The following is a 17,681-nucleotide window of genomic DNA, read 5'->3' as shown; positions in this document are numbered from 1 at the left end:
AAATCTTTACATTATTCTGAATGACTATATGGAAATCAGCAATAATACATCTAGGAAAATACCACTTATATAATAATTAAACAATACATTTCTTAATTAGTCAAATAAGAAATCTCAACTGATATTAGAAAACAGAGATGAAGGGGGAAATGCAAATAACATCTTGGTATTATTTTGAATATAGTTTTGACCATTCACTCTTTTCGAAAGGATCTTTGGGGCACTCACTGAAAACACAAGCCCCGTGAAAATATGACAAAATCTTGCAGAAGTTTTCAGACCTCCAAAGAGATGGTTGAATCAGTTATTTCTGGATCATGAGATTCAGGGAAATCCTCCTGGGACATCTGGATTCAACAAAGAGCTAGAGAAACAACCCCAGTCTATCAAAGCTTGTCACGTTGCATTTAAAATGAATTTCCATATGATGCTCTGAGAGAAGTAGAGGGTAGACAGATATAAGAGGTAAAGTGGCTCTGCTTAATTCAAGAAAAACAGTTCTGCAACAAAAAAATTAACAAAAATAGAATACTTGATAATATTTTTAAGCATTTACATGCATTGTTCATTCAATACACACAGAACACTTTTGGTTTTGTAGCTATGAATAACCTCATTTTACAGATAAGTAATTTGAAGTTTAGAGAAGAGAAATCATGTGGTCAATGAGCCAGTAGGTGAATTAGTAGTTAAACTCATGGATGAATGGATAAAGAATTGGAGTATATAAAAAGAAAAGAAATATTATTCATCCATAAAAAGAAGGAAATCTTGCCATTTGTTTGACAACATGGATGAATCTAGAGGGTATTATGCTAAGTGAGATAAGCCAGACATAGAAAGATGAGTACTGTGTGATTTCACTTATAGGTGGAATCTAAAAAATCTAACTCACAGAAGCAGAGAGTAGAATGGTAGCTTGCCAGGGTCTGGGACAGGCAGTGGGGAACATGGGGGAGATGTTGGCTAAAGGGTACAAACTTTCAGTTATAAGATGATTAAGCTCTAGAGGTCTAATGTACAGCATGGTGACTATAGTTAACAATACTGTATATTTGAAATTCGCTGAAAGAGTAGATCTTGTGTTGTCACGATACTCACAAAAAATGGTAACTATGTGAGGTGATGCATGTGTTAATTAGTTCGATTGTGGTAATCATTTCACAAGGTATACATATATCAAAACATCACATTGTACGCTTTAAATATATACAATTTGTATTTGTCAATTCTACTTCAGTAAAACTAGAGAAAAATAACTCAAGGAGTTTGATTCAAAGTTCTGGGAACTAACCACTGTGCTGTTGGGGATCCTCACCTATAGCACATATTACATAAGGAATGGAGAAAATATTTGCAAAAAGATGATGTAGAAGGAAAAATGGCAAAGGTGAACTGAAAAAGCCACTAAGTGCCTCACTTTCCCTGCCAGAATCTAAAAAAGTATCTACCAAGGACTAAATTGAATATGTAAGTGATGGTAGAACGTAATGGTAGAACCCTTTAAACAGTTATGTCCCAGAATTATCATGATTCTCTGGCAGAAGTTTCCCAGAGGAGAGTTACCAGTTCCCCTCCTCTGAAACAATAGTTTCCCTCATGGAAAAACAAAGAAATATATTTATAACTTGCATTCTGAATGAAGGAAAATTGGCAAGTGATATTTTTAAATCCCATTTATTTAAATTTGCCATCTCTGAGGGCAGAGACAGTATTTCTTAACATTGTGGTAATTAATACATGATCTGTAATGCCTTATTTTATTCAATGCATAGTTATTAAGCTCCTGCCAAGATGCAATAAAAGAAAATTAAAATGGCCAGGGAGACATAATATATAGCATTTTTTCCCCCTGAAGCATGCTTTTAAATAACATTCAGTCAGTGCAGTGTCATCCAGACCATTTGGGGATTACACATTGTATTATTAATAAATTGCCTGAGATGAATAGAGGCAATGCAAGTTAGATGCATCTTTCACAGACTAAAAGAAACTGAGCATATGGGAGAAGGTGGGATTCACACCATCTCATGACAAATTAATCCAAGATAACATGATGGATGACAAGGATTGGGAAAAAGTCTACTCCCTGCTACCCACTACCTTTCTTCCCAACCCTTTGTAAATAAAAACAACCTTCTTCAAGGGTGCATTTCCTGAAGACTGTACGCAAAGAAAGTGGGTACAGTGTCTAGATTGCAGAGTAGAATCAGTGGTTATAGGTTTCTGCCTCTACCAGCAGCTAGAAGGGTCATGATCTCAAAGAATCTATGGTGCTAATTAGGTCTTTGTCCCTTTTCAACAACTCTTCCTCCTAAATATTTCCCTATAAATATCCTAAAAATCTGGATAGGGTCCAGATTTTTCCTCCATGCAAATCCATGTTTTCCTGTGGGAAAATATGAAGTAAGTGAGAATGGGATATTATGTGAAGAAACAAAGATATACAGGGACTATGAATTTTCTTTCAATTTTTGCTAAGATGAGGAAGGAGAAGTAGCATGACAGATTTAGGAAAGAAGCTACAAAAGGCCAGTGCAAGAAAGAAAAAAAAAGAGGCAGAATCTCTTACAGAAGGCAGATGGTATGAAAGGCAGAGGGAAAGCTGATGAGGGGGAAGTAGGAGCAGATGGATGTCAAGGGACTGCACAAATGTGAAAGCAGCTTGACCAAGCATGGAGATTTGCAAAGCTTTTTGAAGATATAGTATAAATATAGAAGAGGGCACATGCATTAGTTTACAGCACAAGGGATTTTAGAAAATAACAATCTCACATAATCAGCACTGAGCTCAAGAAACTGAATGTTATCAATTCCCTCAGAAGCCCCTCTCTTGCTCAGTAATAGTCTATCCCACCAAGAATAACTGTTATCCTGATGTGTAAGGGCGTAGATTGTTTTCGCCTGTTTTTGTACTTGATCTCTCAATGTCGCATTTGTGAGTTTCATTCATATTGTTGTATGTTGTTATAAGTCATCAATTTGTATTGTTATATAGTATTTTATTTGGGAAATGTACAACAGTATATTTATCTACTCCATGGCTGATGGGAATTTAGGTAACTTCCTAATCCACGAACATTACAAGTTATGCTTTTATGAATGTTCTAATACAGGTATTTTGGTGAACATATGCATGCATTACTTTGGGTAAAGCTAAGAGTAGAAACGCTGTCTTACTTAGTATGGGTATGTTAGATGTGTTATCTATATCAAATACTTTCAATAGCAAGAGAGTTGCACTAACTTACACTCTTCATAGTAGTATATGAGAGTCTTGCATGTTCCACGTTGTTGCTGGCTCTTTGATAGTCATCTTTTATAGTTTAGCAATTCTTATGGGTATGGAGTGAGAGCTGATTATTTTATATATATATATATTTATTTTTTTGAGGAAGATTGGTCCTGAGCTAACATCTGTTGCGAATCATCCTCCTTTACTCCTTTTTTTTCTCCCCAAAAGACCAAGTAAATAGTTGGATGTCAGTGCTGTACACCCTTCTAATTGCTCTATGTGGGATGCCGCCTCAGCATGGCTTGATGTGCAGTGCGGTAGGTCCGCGCCCGGGATCCAAACTGGCGAACCCCAGGCCGCCAAAGTGGAATGCGCAAAACTTCACTGCTATGCCACTGGGCCGGTGCCAGAGAGCTGATTATTTTAATTTGCATTTTCCCTATGAATTAAAATGTGAATTTTTTTTCAAATTTTTATGCGACTTTTAGGTACCTTCTTTTATAAAATGTCTGTTAAGGTGTTTCTTCATTTTTCTATTGGATTGTCTATTTTTGTAATATAATCTTGTTGATTTGTAGGTAGTTTGTACATTTAGAATACAAGGCCTCTGTCATATATACTTGAAAACATCATTTTTACAAACTGTGTGTTGCCCATTTCACTTTCTTATTGGTTTTCTTTTAATAAGAAAAACTATTCATTTTTCTACATTATAATTTACCTTATTTTCCTTTGGGTTTAGGTTTTTGTGGCCCTTTTAAGAAATATTTACTTAGTTCAACATAATGAAAACATCATTCTATTTCTCCTACAAATATGTTATGTTGTTTTAAAGCATTATTCAGATGTGGCAATCAATCTGAAATATACATATATATTCAAATATATATATGTTATATATATATATATGTGAATGAATGGATTCCAATGTGCTTTTCAAGTAGGATTATCCACCTGATCGAGCACTGTTTGTTTAAAAAAAATAATGATGATCAGGTGAATAGACTCCTGCCTTTGGATTCTGTGACTATATTTAATTCAGAGATTACTTTGCGAAGAAAAAAGCAACTTTTACGTTATTGACTTTTTCAGCCTACGAACGTGGTCTGAACTTCGTCTAGGACTTTATATTAATGCACGTCAATAAAATTTTCTAGCTGTCAGTTCAGTGGTCTTGTACATCTTTCTTTAAATATTCTTTAGATGCTTGCTCATTTTTGAAGCTATTGTTAGTGACATTGTTTATTACATTTCACCTTCCATTTATTTTGGGTGTAACATAGGAATACAATATTTTTTGTATATGGATCTTATATCTAACAAACTTGTCAAGTGCATATTAACTCTATATTTCTGTAACTTTATTAATGTTTCTTGGTAGACAAGTCATCTATGAATAGTAACGAGCTGTAGTTTTTTTTTCTTTCCATTCTAGATGACTTTTTAATTTTTTTTCTTACCTTCTGGTGATGGCTTGGCTGTCTAGTAGAATGTTTAATAGGATAGTGTTAATAGGCATTTTTTCTCCCATTCCTTATCCTAAAAGAATACCTAAGTATTAAGTATTCCTCCACTGAGTACAATATTTACTGAAGATATTTTTAATTATTTTCCTTAATTTCCTAGTTTGAGAATCCTTGGTAAGCTAGAGAGCTACAGATGAGAAACAATTTCATTTCAAGCCCAATTATTCCTGTTTATTTAATATTTCCTGTATTTTTTCCTTGAAAACTAAGCAGCTTTTGATTTTTATTTGTGTTTGTTTTGTTTGTCTGTTTTGCTTTCTATCTCATCTCTCAATATCCATACCTCATTATAAGGAGCTCAAAGAAACTAGTTGGCACTTTTGAAACTGGACCTAGAATTTCTTTCTCCAGATCCAAGGGTAATTAGATAGATATTCTCTTTTCCATGTGACTACATATGATAGTTTTGCTAACATTCTGCACCTACATGAATGAGTCTAGTGGTCCCTAAGAGCAATGGCCTTGCCTCTTCAGTTAGGAAAGGTTGAGGGTGTAGGCTATCCCTAATACCTGGTTTATGAGGCAGCTGGTTGAGCCAAATCATACAGTGACAGAAGCTGCTGCTTTAGGTGGATAGAGACAGCATATTTTTTAGGAAGCTGTGTCCCATTTCAATTTTCAGGGCCCTGGATTTGAAGTATAGCCACATTCTCCTTTCAAGATATTTTGGCCAGGAATGGCCTCATTTTCTATCTGTACAAGCTACCTTTAGTTTTAGTTACTGAGGCTTGATGAACTGGCTTTACATTGTCTCTGTGGTACAATGCAATATTCAATACTTTTGTCATCATTAAAACTATAGCAAATAAATCAGGAAAAATGGAGCAAAGGAAGATGCCTATGTTCTGATATTTTTTTCCCTCTGCATTACATGGAATAAAGACATTCAAATGTATCGACACTGTTTTCACAGTATTAATGATGACATTTTATATGAGGTCATGCTTTGTTTCTTATACATATTCAGATTCCTGATTGTATCTTTTTGTATAGATAGAGAATAAACACTATAATATATATTTATCTGTATCTCTGAAAGTGTCTAACTTTTATCACTATTTTTGTAACAGCTTTCATTAAGAGAACCATGTAGGTGAGAAGTCACAGAATAAATATATGAAAAAGTTAAACAACATTAAAAGAGATACATAAAAATTCAATACAGCAATGTAAAAGGATCATAAGATAATTCATGCTCAACAAAATTTTATTGAATCAAACTGAATAGAATTATTAAGGGTGATAAAGGAAATAGAATTCTTAGTTCATTTTCTCACAGATCTTCCAAACTAATGGGAGCTGTAGTAACCACAGCCCTTCTAAAAAATTCTAGAGTATTTATAAAGAAAATTGGAAACTTATGGGAATGAAAGAGCATGTTCTGGAAACTGTCAGGTCATCTGCTCTTTATCTAGATATTTGCAATTGTATAATTTATCCAGAGAGTGAACATTATGGTGAATTCTTAATGAGGTGATGAGGTGGGTTGGGTTTGGTTCACAGGCAGTGAAAGATTCAGGAGTCAATTCTAGCCCACAGTAGGTACTTGCTTTGAATTCATTCCTGTTCCTGTAATAGCCAGAAGTGTATTTAAATGATTCTACTTCTATCCTTAATAATCTTACTTTCTCTTGAGACATCAGGAAACGTCTCTCCCCCTGCCTCCTCCCTTCACTTAAAGTTGATAGGTTTCTTTTTTTTGCTGTCAGAATTCATTTCAGGTTTGACTGTGTGTCAACTCTTCTTCATGGATTGCTTTTTTACATAGGAAAAAAAAATCTACAATTTTATTTTTTGGTGGTGGCTAAGAGAAAAAGCAAGTAATTTATCAGTGTGTTCTGCTTTACTGATGATTTTAAATATCCCCAGTCATCCTGGGTAGTAAATTATCTATTTGTTCTCTTTTAAAAATATTTCTCTAGAAATCTACTTTTTCTACTTGACTTCCACCATAGAGTCAGGGTCAATGACTATACCAGGCTTCATGATACTACTAAGATATTAATTCTGAACTGCTTTCTCCCTAGAACACTATATTCCATGCTTCTACTCTGTTCAATAACCATGCTCTGATATTTTGACTCTGAAAAATTTATAACTTGTTGCCTAATTTTTTCTGTTAGTGATGGCTCCCACTTTATATTTTCCAAGGGCATTCAGATGAGTTAGGAAGCTTGGAGGTAGGGAGAAGTTATGGGAGCAGAGTCATTGTGGCATTTCCAGATTTCTGCCAATGACTTGGAGCCAAGGTGTTACAAAAAAGGTAAGCAGGGAAGGATCTAGATTTTGTGGGGCCTAAATATCAAAAATTTGAGGAACTTCTTTAAGGAAAAAATACAAAACTACGAATACAAAACTAGGTAAACATAAAAGTAGATATTTCTTTAGAGTTAGGAAATAAGAGGTGTTGGAAAGGGGCTCTTGTAAGTGTGGGACCCAGAAATATAAGCTACATTAGTTCATAATGAAACCTCTGTGGGGAAGAGGATGATAGGGCATGGCATTTGAAGAATTATCGACAAGATTCCTTGTCCTTAGTCTACTGAAAATAAGTCTACTAGTTTAATTGAGTTTAAATGTAATGAAAAGATGTTAATTTTATTTACTAAAGTGAATCTAAGTGCAATGTTTTTTTCCTTTTTTGAGGTATAATTCATAAATGATATTAGTTAGGTATACAACATAATGATTTGATATTTGTATATATTGCAAAATGATCACAATAAGTCTAGTTAATATCTGTCACCATACATAGTTACAAAAAAAAATTTTGTGATGAGAATTTTTAACATCTACTCTCTTAGCAACTTTCAAACATGCAGTACAGTATTTTTAACTCTAGTCACCGTGCTGTACATTACATCCCCATGATTTATTTATTTTATAACTGGAAGTTTGTACTTTTTGACCCTTTCACCCATTTTGTCACCCCCACCTCTGGCAACCACCAATCTATTCTCTGTATCTATGAGCTTGATTTCTTATTTCACTTAGCATCATGCCCTCAAGGTCCATCTATATTTTTGCAAATGGCAAGACTTCATTATTTTTTATGGCTGAATAATATTCCATTGTGTGTGTGAGTGTGTGTATTCTTTATCCATTCATCTATCTATGGACACTTAGGTTGTTTCCATGTCTTGGTTATTGTAAATAATGCTACAATGAACATGGAGGTGCATATATCTCTTTGAGTTAGTGTTTTTGTTTTTTTCAGATAAATACCCAGTAGTGAGATAGCTGGATCATATGGTATTTCTGTTTTTAATTTTTTGAAGGACCTGCATACTGTTTTCCATAGTGGCTGCGCCAATTTACATTCTCACTAACAGTGTGCAAATGTTCCCTTTTCTCCAGATCCTTTCCAACACTTATTTCTTGTGTTTTTGGTAATAACCATTCTAACAGATGTGAGGTGATATATCATTGTGGTTTTGATTTGCACCCTGATTATTAGTAATGTTGAGCATCTTCTCATGTTGCTGTTGGCCATCTATATGTCTTCTTTGGAAAAATATCTATTCAGATCATCTGCCCACTTATTTATTTATTTTGCAGAGGAAGATTCGCCCTGAGCTAACATCTGTGCCAATCTTCATCTATTTTGTGTGTGGGTTGCCACCACAACATGTCCACTGATGAGTGGTGTAAGCCCTCGCCGAGGAACCAAACCCAGGCCGCTGCAGCAGAGCATGCCAAACTAAACCACTAGGCCATGGGGCCAGCCCCCATCTGCCCATTTTTTAAATCAGATTTTTTAGTTTTTTGCTATTGAGTTGTAAGAGTTCTTTACATATTTTGGATATTTACTCCTTATCAGATTATGATTTGGAAATATTTTGCAAATAAGTGAAGTTCGATGACTTGGAATAAATGGTAAGACCTGAACTACAAACACAAGTACCATACTTCCTTCTGCTATGACAGGGATAACATAGGTATATCCTGAGAGCAAGAGTAGAAAAGAGGGAATAAAAGAGAAATTTAAAAAGATGCCAGAGAGAAGAGATAAAGGGGAGCTTAGTGCTGCCTTGGGGAAAGTGGGAGGGGGGGGACCCTCTTCAGAGAGTTGACCAAAAGTCCCTTCTTAGTATAACAAGTCCAAGCGGGATAAGCAAGGTTGGATGGTTAGAGTTCTTTTTGTTTTAGAATTGTGCAATGTAATCCAGACCCAACTCCCTCCAGCCCACTCTTGTCCCTCCCTTCTATATTGCTCTCTAATGTCTTGCAAGTGTCTTGTTCTGAATCCAATTTTCCATTGACCCAAGCCAACAAGAGACTGTATCACAAATTTCATGAAGAGCATAAAGCCTGATGTATTGAGTGACTGAACATGAAACTATGAGAAACAAAAATATAAAGAAACTCCTCACTTGTGTTTAATGTTAAAGCATTTGTTTCATGTTCCATTATCCCCATTTTATAGGAGGAAACAAAACCTTACAATATGTGTGGTTTGCTTATATGCGTCAGTGCCAGAGCACACATCTCTTGCTTCCAAATCCAGATCCTCACTTTGCTTGCTTATCTACAACTCTTTTCTTTCCTCCAAGGAAAAGCATCTCTTATCTGCACTAAGATTTGCACACTGACATCCACCTGGAGTTCATGGGCTAAATTTGCAGAGCCCTGTGAGTAGCTAAGTTACAAATACTGAGCTTCCAGGCAGCAGTACACTGGCGCAGAGATGTCACAGCTGTCTACTTGACTGTTCTATGTACTCAACTTCACTGTTGTCTCCAAGATCTGGGCAGTCTCTTCATGAACAGTGAAGTGACCTGGAAACATTAAGCATTGATGAGACTCTTCTCAGTGATGCCATACTTTTAAAATTTAATGATTGAAGAGAGAAGAAAAGAAAAATAGAAGATGATTACATTTCCTTTGCTTTGCACTTTGATGATCAGAACTCATTTTTTATTTAAAGGTCTCTCTAGGGCACTGAGCAATTTACATGAACACAATTAAAAGGTGAGTCATTCTGTCTTCTCTGCCTTATGACAGTCTCCTTCTTGGCAGCTTGTAACTTAACCGTGATGTTTTCTGCCATATCTATTTGAGCCTGATAGAAGAAGGAATCATGCAAGGTGACAATGGTAGCAATGCAATGCTGCCCAGGAATTGGAACCCAGTTAAAGCAAAGACTGTATCAGGTTTCAGGGGGCAAAGCAGACACAGGGCAAACTTTGAGAAGTGGGCATGTCTGGGAGAAATTTGTGAGTAATCTCTTATTTGAGCCCATTGGCCAACTGCATTTTGTAGTTAGTTTTATTTGTATATAAGGTTTTAAAACCTGAATCATTTTATATTTGCACAACTAATTTGTCTATTCTATACCAAAAGCCACAACCACAGTTCTTTTCAGATGTGCCTCTGTAGACTATATGTGCATCAGGCTTCTGTAAGACCACATCTTTTGGGTTTCTAAAATCCAGCTGGATTCATTTGTCTAGCTAAAGGGATCTACAGATGCCACCTTAATAATTTCAGAGATATCAGCAAGAGTGTGGTAGCTACATCCTTGATTGTGTCTTTGCCCTGATTCTTGGTCTTAGTAGCAGTACCTTGGATTTTTTTTTTTAAGCAGCTTAAAAAAATCACACACTTATTATGCTACACTTTCTGGGTGTCAGGAGTCTGGGCATGGCTTAGCTAGATCCTCTGCTTCAATATCTCCCAAGTCTGTAGTAAAGGTGTTAGCCAAAGCTAGGGTCTCATCTGAAAGCTTGACTGGGGGCAGATCTGCCTCAAATTTCATTGTGGTGTTGGCAAAATTCAAGACCTCAAGGGTTGTTGGACTAAGAACCTCAGCTTCCAGCTGGCTTTTGACTGTAGACAGCCTTAAGTCTCTTGCCTTGTGGGCTTCTGCAACATGGAAGCTTGCTTCATCAAAGTGTATAGGCCTAGTAGGCAATAGAAAGATTCTGATAGCACAATAAAAGTTGTACAATCTTACATAGGCTAATCATGGAAGTGGCATCCCATCACCTTTGTCACATTCTGTTGGTTACAAGCAAGTCCCTGGACTACATTGCAGGCGAGAAGATTATACAAGAACTTAAATACAAGGAAGTAGGGAAAATTGAGGTGGAGCATTCTAGAATCTGTCTGCCACAACAATTACGCACTCATTATTTTAATTATGTGGTTAAATTAATATTGTAAACTGATGATTTAAAAGTATGAAAAGAGAGTTGTTGGTATAGAAACTATTTTATACTTGGTAAAAACATGATAAAGACAAGTTGCTAAAGGCAAGGGTTTTGAATTACGTATGAGCTAGACAACTGAAAACACCAATACAAACCTATGAGTACACCTACAGAATTTTTCACAAGTGTCTAATTTCTTGTACTTTAAAGAAATGGGAATTTGAATTATAGATGATCCATTATGGATATGACTTATGAAACAATGTAGAAATTCTATCAGCCATACTTAAACAGGTCATGAACTGCATCAAAACATGGGCAACATCATATGATTTAAACAAATTGACTTTTGGTGTAGATGTTGGAAAAAAATTATAGGATCTACATATTAAGTGCTAACTGGGAAAAATTCCTACAGAGATAAGTGTTCCTCAGAGATTTACAGAAGAGTTAAAGGCGTTTGTGAGTAGACAAAACGGGATTAAAGAACAACTTTACAAAATATATGGAGTGAGTCTAAACAAAAATATATTTACCTACAAAAATATAAAGGAATAAAATCAAAACAAGTGCATCTATATAAAGAAATTTAAATAAGAAATCACATGGATTTATTTTTATCCATAGTTTCATTTTATAGCATTGCAATTTTCATATTTCTGGGCTCTCTATATTTCTTCTCAATTCTGTTTGTAAATCAGAGATACTTCTCTGGGCTCATCTCTTCCTCGGTTAACCTTATAAGATTCTGTTCCTATCAGCTTACCTTTTCAATAGTCTGCCTTGAAACTCCCTCATATAATGCTTTATGTTCCTAAGGTACATTTTCTATCTATCTTCACATTGTTGCAAATGTGTTGAAATTTTTCTAGCTTCCTATAATAGTTTCCTTACCATCTATTGTCTTTTCTCAGTGCCGATGCAGTACATTTTAAGTTTTGTTACTGCAGCACACAGCTTTCAGTACTGATTTCTATATCGATCGATTATTATGACAATATTACTGTATAGCAAGCTATCTCAAAATTTAAAATAACATTATTCTTATGCTCATGGGACAGTAAGTTGGCTGGAGTTCAGCTGATCTAGACTAACCTCAGCTTCAGGCTGCCGCTTCAGTTCATGCCTATTGGTGTGTTTGTTCGGAGACCCCAGCTGAAAGTACAATAGCAGTGTGGAACATGTTCTTGTGGTGGATCATCAGATCACAAGAGAAGAAGCCCACGCATGCAAACACATTACAATCCTCTACCTGTGTCATAACTGCTAGTATGTCATTAGCTAAACCAAGTTACATGGCAAAGTTCAAACTCATTTTGGGGAGGGATATATATTCTGCCAACACTGTGGCCATGGCAATGGGGTGGAAGTGTGAATCTGTTACTGGTAGCAATAAAATAGGGACTGAATAATTAACTTACCATTGTTTTAGACCTAAACAGGGTCAATCAAAGTGCTTTCTTGGGAATGGAGACTAGAAAACCTGCTGTTGTCAATATGATCTATGTAGCTGTAGCACAACTCATTCTACAATAAGATTTGAGCAACAAGAGCCAATCTGAAGACAGAAAAGATGGAAGCAACTTTTATTTGTCTCTGAGAGACACCTATATCTTTATCATGTATTACGATTTCTTAATTTTAAATTAGCTCAAATGTTTCAGTATAACTTGAAACCAAATATGCCTAACTAATGTAGAAGGACAGGTGTTACTGAGGCCAAAGTCATGGATCATATTCCGTAGAGACCAGCTCTCCAGCCCCAGGCAATCAGGATCCAGACTACATGGTCTCTTTGGTCCCCTTTACATCTGAAACTCTATGGAGGGAGCTCTGAGTTACCCCACTGTCATGGGAAATCAACGTCTTCCACACAATAGCAAGTGAAGACCACCTAAGAGTGACCAAATAATTAAAGATACCACCATCCATTATTAGAAAAACAACTCAAAGTACGCGATCTACAGGCAGTATAAGCTATTAGTTAAGTGTTCACTGAGTATATTCTTTCCCGGTCCAGTTCCAGCATGCTGAGCTCAGGGTTATTGAATTTTTCTCGTTTATGTATGTGAAAAAAGGGAAGAGTAAGCCCTAGAATGAACAAGGGGAAAAAATAATTTACTTTTTAGATTGAAATAGGCTTTATAGGTAGCAATGACTGTATTTATACAAGCACTGCAGCCTCAGGTAGGAGTTGATAGAATCCTTTCATGATATACATCCTTACATGAGAGCTTCTGCATTCCTTCCTGTGCCAGGTGGGTTAGGGAGTCATGCACTGGGCATCCATCATATTAAACTCAATAACTTAATGCAATATATAGAGTGACCTCTAAAGTTGCCCTCCCTTAAGTGATGGTGGTTCTATTTGGTCTTGCATTGGGCAAAGCGCATTGTGCACTTTCTGAACACACCAGCCCCTATACCAAAGCCATGAAGTCAGTGTCAGCTCAAGGGTACTTACTAATGACCTGCCGTGTGTCTGTGTACGTATGTGTGGTGGGGGACGATGGAGTCTGTGCTGTCTATAGAATCCCAGTAGCCAGATTTTAGAATATGTCTTTCTCTTGAGATCCAATTTATGGACCTTTATTTCTACAAGAGACACTTTACCGCTCACAGAAAATTCCTTATTCTAGGTCTGAATGTCAGAAAGCCAGTCCTATTATATTTGGCCAAGAAGTGGAAGCAGAAAGTTTCATATCCTGTCGTAGACCTTACTGATCATGTGATGATTAGCTTTTCTCGTCACAATGATGAATTGAATGAAATCAATAATGCCATAAAAATAACAAAAATAGAAGTGCTACAGAGTGTTTCCTACTACAAAAAAGAAAAAAGAGTCAAAATTTCACTATTCTGATACATCATTACGTCTAGTATTTTCAGAATCTCCTGAATTACTGTTTGTGGAAATCACGTCTGCTTTGTTTAGTTCATTCCAGATAGAATATAGGAAGGATGGCTTTAAAATTAGAAAGATACGAGTTTGAATACAAGAACACAACTTACTAGCTCTGTCACTTGACTCTCTCTATGCCTTGGTTTTCTTGTACGTTAAAGTGGAGATAATAAGTCCTGCTTCTTAGAATTGTTGTAAAGATAATAAGAAGATGTTATGGGAAAATTTTTTCAGCATGATGTCTGGCTGGTAATAAATATGTCTTTTTATGGTTACTGCTTTATTATCTTTTATTTGATTTTAAAGTTAACATTGCATGTGAATTTCCTATTGATGAAAAACTAATTTTTATAGGTGAAAGTGAAGGACATTATTTAATGGCATTCCATGTTCTAATGATCTTTATTTCATTCACATCCAAATATTTAATAGACAAAGTCAGTTCTATTCCCTTTTGGGCTTTGAGGGTTTTGAGACATGTGTTCACAGAATTTTGAGTTAAAAAAAGTGTTGGAACAGGTTGTTTTACTAAACTTTCATTTTATAAATAAAGAAACTAATACTTCAAAAGATAGGGTGATATTTTTCAGGGGACTTAAGCTGGACAGTGACAGCCGAAATTAGAATCTCAGATAGACTGCTGCAGTAATGACACTCAATATATCAATGCCTCCCTACGTCCATGTTCACGTCCTTGGGTAGTCTCCTCCCACAGTGACTCTGGGCTTAGCTGTGTGGCTTGCTTTGGCTAATGAGACAATAGAAATCTGACACGTGGAGATTTGAAAAGGGATTGTGCATTAGAAGTTGAAATACCATGGAGTGATCCCTACTACAAAAATTGATGCAACATTTCACTGTTATCCATCATTATCCATCACTGTTATCCATCATTCCTTGATGTGTCTTGGAATCTTGCCACTAAGATATAAAGAGGACCGTGTACTAGAGATGAGAGACTGTGTGGGGAGAGACAGTAGTCATCCCAGGTGTTCTAGACATTCCAGTCATCCTAGCCAAGTCCTCATCCAAAAGCAGCCAAGCAAGAACCCAATATGTAGGGTAGTCCGGCTTAGTTCAGCCCAATTATATAATCCACACCAACATAAGGAGCTGTTGTTTAAAGCCATTATGCTCTGGGGAAGTTTGTTACTCAGCAAACTCTAATGGATATAGAATTGATTCCAGTTTACCTTGGGCTCTGTCATCTAATCTAAGGGCTGAAATTAAAGTTGTTATAATTTTTTTCTGGGTTGACTTCTTATTAATTATTGAGGCTAATGTAAGTAGATTGAGGATCTGATTTATTTTGCTCACTTCATCTCGACTCCAGATTATGCACCTAAGCATTAGTTTCATTCTTTTAAGCAGGAAGCAGGAACAGGGGTGATTATGAGTTTATTTCACACACTACTGCAAAGTAAACAAATCCATCAGTCCCACAAACTTTTAAAAAACGATTATTTTGGAGAGTTAACCACAGGTTCCAATGTGAAAATGAAAGACACCTCTCAGAACTCTCATCTAGCCTAACATCCAGGAACGCCTAGCAGACACCAATGGCATAACCTGGAAACAAGCTAATGAAACAACAGTGAACAAATCTGGACCACCTGCACTGTTGAGACCCAGTGTTTCTTCAAAGCAGAGAGAAGAAAAAAAAAGATAATTTCTGTCTTGTAGTTCCTAGGGAAACACGTTATGATTGCTATGATATTCTGCCAGAGAGTATCTGCCTCACCCAACTAGATCTGAAAATAGCTGTTCTGTTGGATGTCCCGCACTAGAACCAACACTTTTTCAAAAGCAGATTTCTAGAACTGCTCTTGGGAATGATGATTGTGACTTGGATGTATAACAGGGCTATTTTAAAACTTAAGATTCCTATAGGCACCATGTTTCGTGCCAGGGACTGTGTTGGCCAAAAGAATGACAGAAGGTGGACCATAATGTCCTTGACGATGGTCCCTTTGACCTTACTGGATAGACCAGGCGGACCATACTCTAGAGGTGATGATCACCTGAAGTATCTAAACCTCATTACCATCTGAGTGAAACAGGCAGTGAGTGAAAAGAGACCTCTGTATTAGGGTAATGAAGGAAGTCTTCATGGTTCAGTTGGACCATTCTCATACGAACCCCCTTCTTCATCCCCACTTCTTGACATTTCAGTTTGGGGTTTATGAGTTTTAGCTACTGCTGAACTTCATATTCCAATTTAGGACATTTAGAATAGTTGCAACTGTAAGCTCCTCTTCTTAGGTCTACCTTTCTGAGTGTTCAAATGTCTGCCCTGGAAGCTCGTCCTCAACTCAACCTTAGCATCATGATAATTGTTACGCTTCTACTTACATGCGTACTAAGACCTCATATCTTTCTCTAGGGGAACTTATCACTATTTATTCACTCACTTCTCCACATTTTAATGTCCTTTTACCCTAATAATGCCTCTGGAATAGTCTTGCTTTCTCTCCAAAACTAGCATTGCTTATTTGTGCATGAACCACTGGAATTTCTATGTATCTTTTCCTTTTACACACACACTTGAATGAAACAGCTTCTGAATGATACATGATTTTTGCCTATCTATGAAATGCCAGAGAATCTCTTCACTCTTGTAATGCACTTGTCAACTTGGATTTAAATATCACAGTTATCTACCTGCTACATAAGATAAAGGTACTCTGAGAGCCTCTTAAATTTCCCTTGATATATGCTGTGATTGTTATCCTTAAGTAGTATTGTTAGCATTATTTAATAGTGCACTGACTGTTGTGGGAAAAAAAGTATGACTCTTTCTCAACAGGTTTACAATTTAAACTAAAAATATATATGTGAGAAATGGGAAAAGTAGGGGGCATAAATAGAAAGAACGTTGGGGAGAAGTGCAATCATTACATAGGGTTGTTTTAGCTGTGTGGCGGGAAGCATGCGTGTTTGCCCCTTGGAGCATAGTTTTGATGACTCAAGCAGGCAGGGAACTAGTTTACAATGGAGAAAAGTTTTGTTTCCTCATTTTAAAACAGCTAGCTGTTAATGTTTCTACTCAGCTATTCCCAGATGTGTCACACCTTGCTATAAATAGTTTTTTTTCTATAAGCTGTATTATGCATAGTTGTTTTACGCATGTAGGGGTGCTTTTATGCGTAATGCAATGGGCACTGAACAGGAACTAGGAGTATGACAATAAATAAGACAGACAAAGTCTCTGTCTTCATGGAGCTTATAGTTCAGGGAGGGACATATTTATATCTTTTCTATGGGAACTTAAGTAACATAAATGACCCAATCTATGGTGATGCTAATCAGGGAAGATTTTCCTGAGAATGGGACAATTAAGCAATGCTCCCAAAAATAAGGAGGAGAGAAAGAAGATGAAGTGAGGCCGAGGAGGAGTCAGTAAAATGCAAGAGAACTGTAGCATGTGGAGACCCCTGAGGCATGAGGAGGCAGGGCACATTTGAAGAGGTCCATACCGGCCAGTGTGGCCAATGTGGCCAGAAGTGAGGCTGGACAGACAGACAAGAGCCAGGTCTTGCAGTGTCCTGTTCATCATTTTGACAATTTTGAGTTTTATCCCAAAAGCAATGTGACCCATTGGATTAGAATTTTCTGGCTTCTGGAAACATTAGCTTTATGTATATATATAAAATATAGCAAGGCTTAACTTTAAAGCATTGCCTAATTTTTTCTAACATGGATGAAATAATACTGTGAATCTTTCTCCTTTTTAGATGTCTTTCCCAAAGGTATCCTAAGAATTTTATCTGACACGTCTATCTGTATAACATTCATCAAGAGGAACTCTGTTCTTGACTACCGGAACAGGCAGGGTAGAAAAGAAGCTGGCTCCATAGATCTATTTT

Source organism: Diceros bicornis, chromosome 6 (genome assembly GCF_020826845.1).
Source record: "Diceros bicornis minor isolate mBicDic1 chromosome 6, mDicBic1.mat.cur, whole genome shotgun sequence".
NCBI lineage: Eukaryota > Metazoa > Chordata > Mammalia > Perissodactyla > Rhinocerotidae > Diceros > Diceros bicornis.
This window is presented reverse-complemented; position numbering follows the sequence as displayed.